This window comes from Crocuta crocuta, unplaced genomic scaffold, assembly GCF_008692635.1.
Source record: "Crocuta crocuta isolate KB4526 unplaced genomic scaffold, BGI_CrCroc_1.0 scaffold262, whole genome shotgun sequence".
In the NCBI taxonomy this organism is placed as follows: domain Eukaryota; kingdom Metazoa; phylum Chordata; class Mammalia; order Carnivora; family Hyaenidae; genus Crocuta; species Crocuta crocuta.
In genome coordinates this window covers 4,574,541-4,584,548 of record NW_027528869.1, presented here as the reverse complement: position 1 = coordinate 4,584,548, position 10,008 = coordinate 4,574,541, and the positions used below count along the sequence as shown (strand labels likewise).

The 10,008-nt window shown below is 45.7% G+C and overlaps 1 long non-coding RNA gene across 2 annotated transcripts in view; it reads left to right on the top strand.

Annotated features, from left to right (window-relative positions):
• Positions 1–10,008, top strand: part of LOC144225219 (uncharacterized) — a 47,056-nt gene that overhangs the window by 229 nt on the left and 36,819 nt on the right. Inside the window, exons 2-3 of one of the 2 annotated variants that reach the window (XR_013333239.1) lie at positions 1,443–1,588; positions 3,552–3,689. This is a non-coding gene — a long non-coding RNA (uncharacterized LOC144225219). The remainder of the gene's footprint in view (positions 1–1,442; positions 1,589–3,551; positions 3,690–10,008) is intronic. The other variant, XR_013333240.1, reaches the window with a different exon arrangement.

Genomic DNA, 10,008 nt, shown 5'->3' with positions numbered 1-10,008 from the left:
GAAGTGCCCCAGGATGTGCCCGGAGGGTTCAAAGCCGTGCTGGAGGTCTTCGGGCCGCCCTTGGGCTCGAGCCAGGCCTCGAAGGCTCGGGTTTGGGAAGGGAATTTCAGACCTGGGCCTGGACGGAAGAGCGGTGAGGGGAGGAGGGGGAGGCGCGGTCGCGGGCAGTGAGAGGCGGTGTGACCGGGGCTGCGGCTGGGGGGCAGCCTGTACAGGACGGGTGGGCTGCGGCTGGCGTTGGATGTCGCGGGTGGCGCACAGGTGGGCACGGAGGGGCCGCCCGAGGGACGGGGAGGCGGGCCCCACGTCCCCGCGAGCCCGGAGACCTTGGGATTGTCTTCGGTCTGTGGCCTCCCTCACCAAGCTTCCAGTTTTCGGGCGTGCCAGAGCCGTTGATTTTTTGTGGGTCCTGGCCCGCCCCCAGGAAGCCGGCATCAGAGATAAATTTTTTTTTTTTTCTGAAGAAAGTTGAAGAGAAAATACCTTTACTGTCAATGTTCAATTATCTGTGAGGAAATAGGGGGAATTCCATCCACAGATTCCAATGGCTAATGGCTTTGCCTGGTTTGGCAACTGGTGTTTCACCATTGCTTCCAGAAAACAGCAGAACTGAGGGGTCAGATTTTCACACGGACTCCTTCATGGCCTCCGTCTGAAGTGCTAATACGCAGCGAAGCGGCCCAAGAGTGGACAGCAGGCGGGAGAGGAAGGGAAAGCAGATGTCCGCTTACACATTCAGTTCCCAAGAAAGCCAGGACTCAGCACTGGGACGCGTTCCGGTNAGAGGCACCTGTCACTGAAGTTCATAGGTCAAGGGCACCTCACCAAAAAGCTACCTGTCCCGAGAAGTTTGACAAAATACCCTGTGGGGGAAGCTCACCTGGGGAGCACGGGCACAAAACTGGGGTGAGCCGACCCGAGCACCCTCTAGCAGGGTACAAGAATTCAGCAGACATCTCCATGTACTCATCGTTTCTCTTCTGTTCCTCTGGAGAGAGGCTTTGTGTGGTAAATATTTATGTGATATCTGAATTATTGGTGATGTCATATGTGCCCTTGTATCTTAGAACATACCGTGATTTAGAACTAAAACTCTTGATCATCCCCATTTCTGCTAAGTAGGATCTATTCCTGATGCGAAGATGCAGGACCTTGGGAGGCACATTTATATCTGAGAGAAGAGGGCCCTGTGAGTAATCTCCAGAACAACCCTCCTTTCGCTTGTAAGCAAGGGAAACAGGTTTTAGCTAATGTTCTTCTTAGCTAATCCCATCTTCTTCTGGGATGTGGATGACTGTGGAAACGGTGGAAAGACAGAGCTAGGCAGGAAATCTGAATGCTGTTATAATATGGAGAGGGGATGTCTGTATATAAATTTGGGGAAAGTTTACTCCTGTGAGATCTCTCCGGTTACCGTGTTACCTACTCTTATTGTGAAATAGCTCCCCCACCCCGGGATTCTGGAAGCAGATGTTATCTCTGACCATGACCCTGCTGACCCCAGGGAGACTCGGCCCTCGATTTGGCTCGATGGGAAGCCTGTTTTGGTGCTATGTTTCTGGAAAAGCTGGACTTGAAAATGGAGCAGGTATTTACCAGGCTGTCGGGAGACTTCATGTTTGTTTCCGGCTCCAGGAAGGGTTAGGGGTGTTTTTTGGCCATTAATGATACAGCTTTGGAAAAATCACATCACCATCCCGACCTCAGTCTCTCCATCTAAGAAAAGAGATAATATCAAAGGTGATTATTCACCTTGAATATGCTTTTATTCTACGTCTCTGGACAAACAACTTACATCTTTATATCCACATACACAAAAGGGGTTAATAATACCCACCCTTACCTTCGAATCTATATGAAAACCTTCAGACCTCTGGGGAGGAAAAGCATTATTTAAACCCAGAGTAGAATTATTATTCTATTCTATGTGCTCTCTCCTAGTCATCCATCACTGCCGTGCTGTACAATTATGCCCCGGGGTGAGTTATGTGAACAAACAGTCACACTGGGAAAATTTCTTGAGTGCTGGGGCATTCGGATTGTGCTTGGTGGAAAAGACACCAAAGTCTTTTATTTAGTTATTTCAGTGTGGAACTTGCCATCTAGTTAGTACACCGGCCCAAAGTGGAATACATAACTACTTCTAGAATGTAAGATTGGTGGTTATTTCTCTTTTCCAGTGTTTTCTTGCCTTTGAATGTCTGTGGGCGTTGTTTGGACCAGTTCTGACCTGGGAAAGCCCAGCATGAGTCCTCTTTGGCTCCCAGAAAGAACCTGATAATGCCTAAAACTCTGACGCTACCTGAGGTTTAGAGTTGATCCCAGGTCCCCATGCCTGGAAAACCTGCGTAGACGAATGTGCATAAGTAAAGGCATACCTCACTTAGCTAAACAAACACGCACAGGCTTATAATTGCTTTTGTATTTTCTCATTGTAGCCACCAGAGGCCTCCCAAATTGTGGTCGATTTTAATGTCAGTGGAAATCTACTGGGAATTAACGAAAAAAAAATCATTTTAAAATTGAATAGAATGCCTACAAAAGTTCAAAGTCTGTTACCTTGTTCATTCAACATCGCTATTCATGCAAAATGTCATGCAAATCAGGCCTTATTTACTGAGTACTTTGCTTCAGTAACCAAAAAAATGCTAAGAAAAAATGGCTTATGTTTAGCCATCTATTTTTCCAAAAATAGGACAGCAATTAAAGTAGTACCACATGATGGGACTGATGTATCAGTGCAGGAAAAGAACACCATCTCGGTGGCTGATGCTCGGGGCTGAATATCTGTCCTTCATCAGGGGTTGGGCAGTGCATCCAGAAGAGGAGTCCTGGGGCCCCAGGGCCATGGGCAATGTAGATGCCACGCAGGGCACAGAATGATGAAAGTGTCCTTTGTGAGTAAGCGTGACAACTGTGCCTCCCACAGGGGACTTCAGAGACCCTTTGGGAATCTGATTTCACCTCTGTGATGCTCAGTTTTTTCTTCTATAAACATGGGAGGTTTGGGCTCGGTGATTTCTAGGTCCTTCAAGGCATATGATTATTTTCTAAAACATTTAGGACCACTTATTGTGGATCTGTTCCATGTGATTGCAACACAGAGTGCTTTGCAAACGTTTTCTTATGTTAACTCCCATGACCAGTAAGAATATCCAGCTTTAGTTTACAGACGGTGGAATTAAGCTTGGAGAAGTGAAGGCACTCACCAGTGATCACACAGGTCATAAGTGACAAAGGCAGAATTTGCACTCAGATCCGTTTGGTTCCAAAATTTCTCACTGTCTGTGTCTTTCATGCCTTCCCGGACTGAGAGCATCAACTCAGTTAACCCACATAATTTAACTCTTGAGGTGTAGCATTCATTGCTGGTTGCTGTATCGGTTAAGAATGGTACTGGTGGTGAGCAACAGATGAGACAAATAAAGGCTTAAACATACACAAGTTCATTCTCCCACGTAAGTGTGGAGATAGGTTGTCTAAGGCAGGTCTGATGGTCATGGAGTCACCAGTCACCTAAGCTCCTGTCTTTCTGCTCTACTGTATTCTAGGATGTGGATTCCATCCTCTAGGAGAACTTATGATCCAAAATGGCTGATGGAGATCCAGCCATCACATCTGGGTCGTAGGCTGGAAGAAGGAGGAAAGCAGAACATGGCTGGCAGGACTCCAAGCTGACTTAGCTCCATGTAAGCAACATTTCAAAAGTTCCATACAGCCCCCTGCTTATATCTCAGCAACCAGAATTTAATGACATGGCCGTAGACAGTGGTGAAAATGGAAAGCTGGCAAATGTAGTCTTTATTCTGCCCAATTAAATACCAGGGTTTACGTCGTTAAGGAAGAAGAGGAAAATGAGTACTGGAAATCAAATAGCTGTCTTTGCCGCCAATTACCACCTGCAGAGTTACTCCCAGCTCTTTTCTGTTTTGGAGTCCTGACTTTGCTCAGGTTTCTGCCTCTTCAGAAGTCTCTCTGTTAATCCTCAAAAGTCAGAGTCATTGCTGGTGGTATCACTCTCCTCCCTGTGATGGGTTGTGATTGGGCATATGAGCTCATTCTAGACAATGAGATATGAAAGGACTTCTGGAAAAGGGGTTTTTGTTTTTATCCTCTTAAAAAAGCAATGCATTGGGGGAGCCTGGGTGGCTTAGTCGGTTAAGCGTCCGACTTTCGCTTAGGTCATGATCTCGCGGTTCGTGGGTTCGAGCCCCGCGTCGGGCTCTGTGCTGACTGCCAGCTCAGAGCCTGGAGCCTGTTTCAGGCTCTCTCTCTGACCCTCCCCTGCTCACGCTGTGTCTCTCTCTCTCCTAGAAATAAATAAAACATTAAAAACATTAAAAAAAAAAAGCAATGCGTTGGAAACGACTGACTTTTTCTTCTCCTAGACATTGTAGTATCTTACAACAACACCTAGAAATATAGCAGCCATCTTTGTAACTGTCTGGAAAACCCACTTCTGAGAACAGATCTGTCCTCAGAGAACGGCAGAGGGGAGAGATAGAAAGAAGCTGGGTTTGAGGATGAACTGGCTCACTCTGGAGCTGGCCTACCTCTGGGCTTCTTATGAAATATATTTCCATATTGTTTAAGTCTGTTGGATGGGTATTTTCTTACTTGCAGCCAAAGGCATGCTGATTGATATGCAGGAGAAGGAAAGAAAGAGACCCATTCCCTAATGTCCTCAGGATGACAAACTGGATGCCAATGTATGCCTGTCTTTGAACTGAACCCCTGTGTTGCTCCATTTCTTATAAGAGGTGCCTTTGCTTTTAATTGCCATGGAGAAGATACCTTTATGTAGAGTACTTAATAGGCTCTGGGTAAACTCAGAATATTTTAGAATTAGAAGAGACTTAACTCCCACTCAAGGCTCAAAAAGGGTCAGCAATTTCTTCATGGTGCTCAAGTCTGAAATGCAAGCTGAAATGCTGTGGGTCTGTCTCAGCCACACTCTTCCAAAGAGATGGCCCCCGTGACCTTGCTTTTCTGTCCCTTCCATATGACCCCATCTAGGTCCTGGGCTCCAGGGCTGTCCATGCTGAGAATGATGACTTCAAACTGTGGGCAGGAGGTAATTATCAGTTTTAGCTGTTGCCAACCACATCAGCCATGGCTGTCACCCTTCCTGTCTAACTCCTCTTGCCAAATCGTTAAGATGGCCATGTCTCCTTCCCTTGAAATCAGACCCCAAAGGGTTTCTGTGCACTCAAGTCCCATCTGCTCTTCATCCCAGACCATATCATGTCACAATTATTCCCAATCATGTCTCATTTGGCCAGCCAGCATGCACCTGACTGGGAGAAGTTCCCCCAGTGAGAGTCAGGAGTGTGTGCAGCTGTCCAGGGCTGTAGGGAAGACGCTCTGGGACCTAAGTGACAGGCTCAATCATATTATATGGATATTCTCCAAGAGACAGTGTGACAGTGATGAGCTCAGAGGTCAAGCCAATCTAGCTCAGCTGCCTACTAGTGTAAGACCTTGGACAGGCTATTTAAATTCCTTGTGCCTCAGTTTCCTCACCTATAAGTTGAGTGTAATATGTTCATTATAGAGTTTTAGTAAATACTAAATGGTATAATATACATAAGTACTTAGACTCTCAATAAACTATTTACAAGGTATCTAGAAGGCATTCAATAAACTATTAATTAACAATAAGCTTTTGTCATGGAATTACTATAGATTTAGGCTTCAACTCATGCCTTGTTTTTTCTGAGTTAATGCTCTTTGTTCTTCTGTTCCTTTGTACCCAGAGAAGAGGTAAAATGTCCCTCTATCCATTCATAAAGCCTTATAGTTGAAGGGAACTTGGAAGTCTGTATCCTGATTTGCTTACTCCTGGCCTCTTACTCACTCTTGCTGAGCAAACAGGATTAAGACAAAGGAAGTCCATCCAACAGATAACTCCTGAGAGTTACCATCATTCTGCCAGAAAAAGAAACTATGTCCCAAGAGATTTTTGAGGCATTAGAAAGAACAACACCCTGTTAAGGGCTTATGGTGGAGGTCAGCCTGGCGCTGACCTATCTATCTCAGCCTATCCAGCCCATTCTGAGTCTTCTTCGATCGGGGTTGCTCACTCATCTCTGAGGTTCCCTCTATGTCATCTGGCCTTCCAAAGGCTGGACAGTTCTAGAGAGAAGGTGGCTCTGGGTATTGCCTTAATCTCTCTGAGACAGCAATGGAACCAAAAGGATGAATTGGGGTGAATTACAGAAATGGTATCTCTTTTGCCCTGTCTAATGAGAGTTCCATCTTCTGATGGGATGACTAACTTTATGGGGTCTTGAGAACGTAATATTATCTTTGATGTCTTACCGTCCCCTTGGAAGTGGAGTGAGGAGAACTGAAGCCCTTGAGTTCTCCCAGCCGTCTCTTGGATTTGGCCAACAATGACCTCATAATAGCTGGTAACTCTGGTTAATTGTATTAGTGTCCTCCATGTAATTGCAGCGGTCACATTACCCCCCTGTTCAAACACGGCCATATCGTTCACCTCTTGCTATTAGTCTCTTGTCTGGACTGATGTCTTAGGGACACAGACCCCACTGTGGTGAGCATGATGTCTGCATCAGCACAAGCAATGCTCAAATAAACCCCACCATAATCCAGGGAATGCCTTTCACGTCTTCTAACCGAAAAGAGGAAATGGCACATGAAAAAAACAGTTACACAGATTCTTAAGGGGAACATTTGCTATTTTAAGATCTGAGTAGCTGGAAGATATTTTATGATCAAGTTAGGCAGTCCTATCATGGGGCCACTTGAAAAATTCTCATTAGGCACTTGTTCCAGAGATTGGCTTGAATGTATGGAACAAAATCTGCTGGGGCAGAGATGTCACTACTGTGTCAAGGGGCCAGGCCCTGAAGACTTCTGGAAGGCTCTGTGCTCTCTTGGCCATCTGGTCTTAAATTGGTGAAGGGTACAGAAGGGTGCCCTTAGAAGCATGGCTCAGGGAGGCTCTTGTGACGCAGTTGGTTCCTCCAGTTTTCCCCTAGAGATATTCAAATAGGAGGGGCACGCCGGCTCCTCATGGCATTGATTTTACCCCGCATGGTCAGGAGCTCCTCCAAGCTCCCCACCTCCACGAAGGGCAATAGATGGGCAGGCTGCTTACGCATGGATCTCCCCATACTCTGCACGCTCACACCCTCAGTTTCTTCGTTCTTTGTCTTTTTTTTCTCCCAGTGTGTGTTCTTTAGTGTAGCTCCTTCCTTTTACATTCATTGTCTCATGACTTCTCTACTGGATTCCTTATGCTCCAGTTTTCAGCATTTTCTGGCCTCTTCCTCTCATCCTTGTCTTCCAACCCACCCTCTCCTCTCTCAAGCTTGCCTTCGCCTCTGTTTTCTGCCCACCATTTTCAGTCTTCATTCACTCTCTCTTGTTATCACCCTACTTTCTCTATCCTGTTGTCTTTTTTCTTCTCTACGAAGCCTTCTCTGAACATATTTTTTAAAAATATTTTATTTATTTCTAGGAGAGAGAGAGACAGCGTGAGCAGGGGAGGGTCAGAGAGAGAGGGAGTCACAGACTCTGAAACAGGCTCCAGGCTCCGAGCTGGCAGTCAGCACAGAGCCCGACGCAGGGCTCGAACCCACGAACTGTGAGATCATGACCTAAGCGAAAGTCGGACGCTTAACCGACTAAGCCACCCAGGCGCCCCTCTCTGAACATATTTTAAGACAGATGTTAGTGTTGTAATAAATACCAGAACTTGACACAGATACATTTTACTGAGAAACCCTTACACGCCCCATCCACCTTTAGGTGCCACGGCAGCCCACAAGCCCATGTCCCATGTTACAATTCACCAGGCGTATATTTAATGTGTGACTTTACTCCAGAATAAGATTGGTTTTTCACTTTTCTGAAGTGTATCTATTTTTTTTTTTTAAGTTTATTTACTCTGAGACAGAGAAAGGCAGAGAGAGAGACTGAGCAGGGGAGGGGCAGAGAGAGAAGGAGAGAGAGAGAATTCTAAGCAAGCTCTGCACTTTCAGTTTCAACCCCACTGATGTGGGGCTCGAACTCACGAACCATGAGATCATGACGTGAGCTTAAATCAAGAGTCGGACGCTTAACTGACTGAGCCACCCAGGCATCCCTGAAGTGAATCCATTATTATAGATGAAGAAGCTAAATGGTAGAGCTTGGCGTTATACAAGATACTTAACAATCAGTTTGAAAAGAGCATTCCTTCAGGTAGCTGGATGAGGCTTGGAGGCCAGAGCGTCTGGAAGGTTCTCCTTGACTCCCCAAGACAGGTTAGATGCTCCACCCGCATGCCGTTGTGCTGTGTGCTCTTCCCCTTGCATAGGCCCTGCCACCCTGCTTGTGTGCTTGGCTCCCTCCCCCATCCAGGCATAACCTTGCACGGTGTCTGGTGTGTTGTGGGTGCTCGGTGCACGAAGCGCACAGAACAGCAGGACATCCTAGTGACAGCCTTTCTCCTAGGTGGTGTCCTTGCCACCTCACTTCCGGAGTGAGGGACTTCTGTGAGTAGCCACCCTGGAAACTCCCCTTTGTGAAACCAGAGACCATCTCATTTTGAATAGGTATCCCCATTCATGGTTCAGGATTTCTTTCCAACAAACCCTTCAAGGCCCGTGCTAGGAAATTTAGGTTATTAAAAACACCAAAATAAATGAGCATGCTTCCCGTCGTCATTAAGGAACTGACAGTCTTGCGGTAGGTCCTTTCCCAGTCTTGAGTTTAATTTTTCCCAAATCTCCAAGTTTGACTATCTGTTCAGTTGTCTGAAACAGAGAACCTCCTCAGCTCTGTCCTTCTGGCCCCAGTGGCTGTGAACTTGACATCTGCTGGTGTGGCCCATGGGGCCTGAACAATGCACTCACTTCTGCTGGAATTTTCCAATATACAATTAACCCACGTTAAGTACAAATGTATTTTCCTAACCAGGACTTGTGTAGAATATGCTATCAGGTGCATTGTGTATTTTCTGGGGATTATCATCCCCCTATGATTTTTATTTGCAAATAGGTCTAGAGACTGTTTTTCTCCCCCCCCCCCCCCCCACCTCAGAATCATTTCCAGAATTGGGAACAGGCTTTAAAAGCACTTGGTTGTAAAGCTACATTTAGTTCACAAAAATGTCATTGAGCTCTGTTATGGTTAGCAGAGCCACTCTACCTAAGAGCTGGTCCAATTTAAGGGAATCAAAAACTCACTTCCCCACAGGGGGGACCTTCCGGGCATGACAAATAAGTTTATTATCTTGAGTGTGGAGATGGTTCACAAATTTCTACATATGCCCAAACTTATCAAATTGTGCACCTTATATATAGATGGTTTAGTGTATGTCAATCATATGCCAATCAACCTGTTAAAAAAACAAAGAACTCACTGGGCCCCAAGTCTCTTTTCCTCAATCTGAAATTCATCGTTTTGTTTTCCATCACTGTCTTTGACTTCATCTATGAGACGGTCATTTGGTTCTATCAAATTTCATGATGCAAACACAGTTAGCAAAATAAGAATACAGCCCACAGATTCTCACACTCTTGGATCAGTAAATCTTGTTACTTACTTTTTAACAACTGGGGTTCAGAGCTCCAAGTGGACAGAAATGGAGTTCAGATGAGTCAGGTGAAGAAGGAAAAGCAATTTTGGAGCCTGGGGAAATTTGGGGGAGAAAAGGACCTGATTAAGTGACACTGTCACCAACCAGATTCTGAGAACTGGGACCCAGGAGATAAAAGCATTAATTCCTGTGAATTTGTGTCAAAGGTCAACCTTATTATTGATCTACTCTCTTCTTCTTCTTCTATCATCAGTGTAAATGGTGGGGCTGCTGGAGGCTTTGAAGTGGTGCAAACATGGCTGTGACTACTCAGTCCACCACTGATTAGAGAGAGGGTGGAGCTTGGGGAAGTTTTTCAACAGACCTTAACTTCAACTTTCTCGTGTGTCAAAGGGTATAGAATATATATCTCAATAGGCGTTGTGAGGCCCAAACAGGATAATACAAATGGAAAGCTT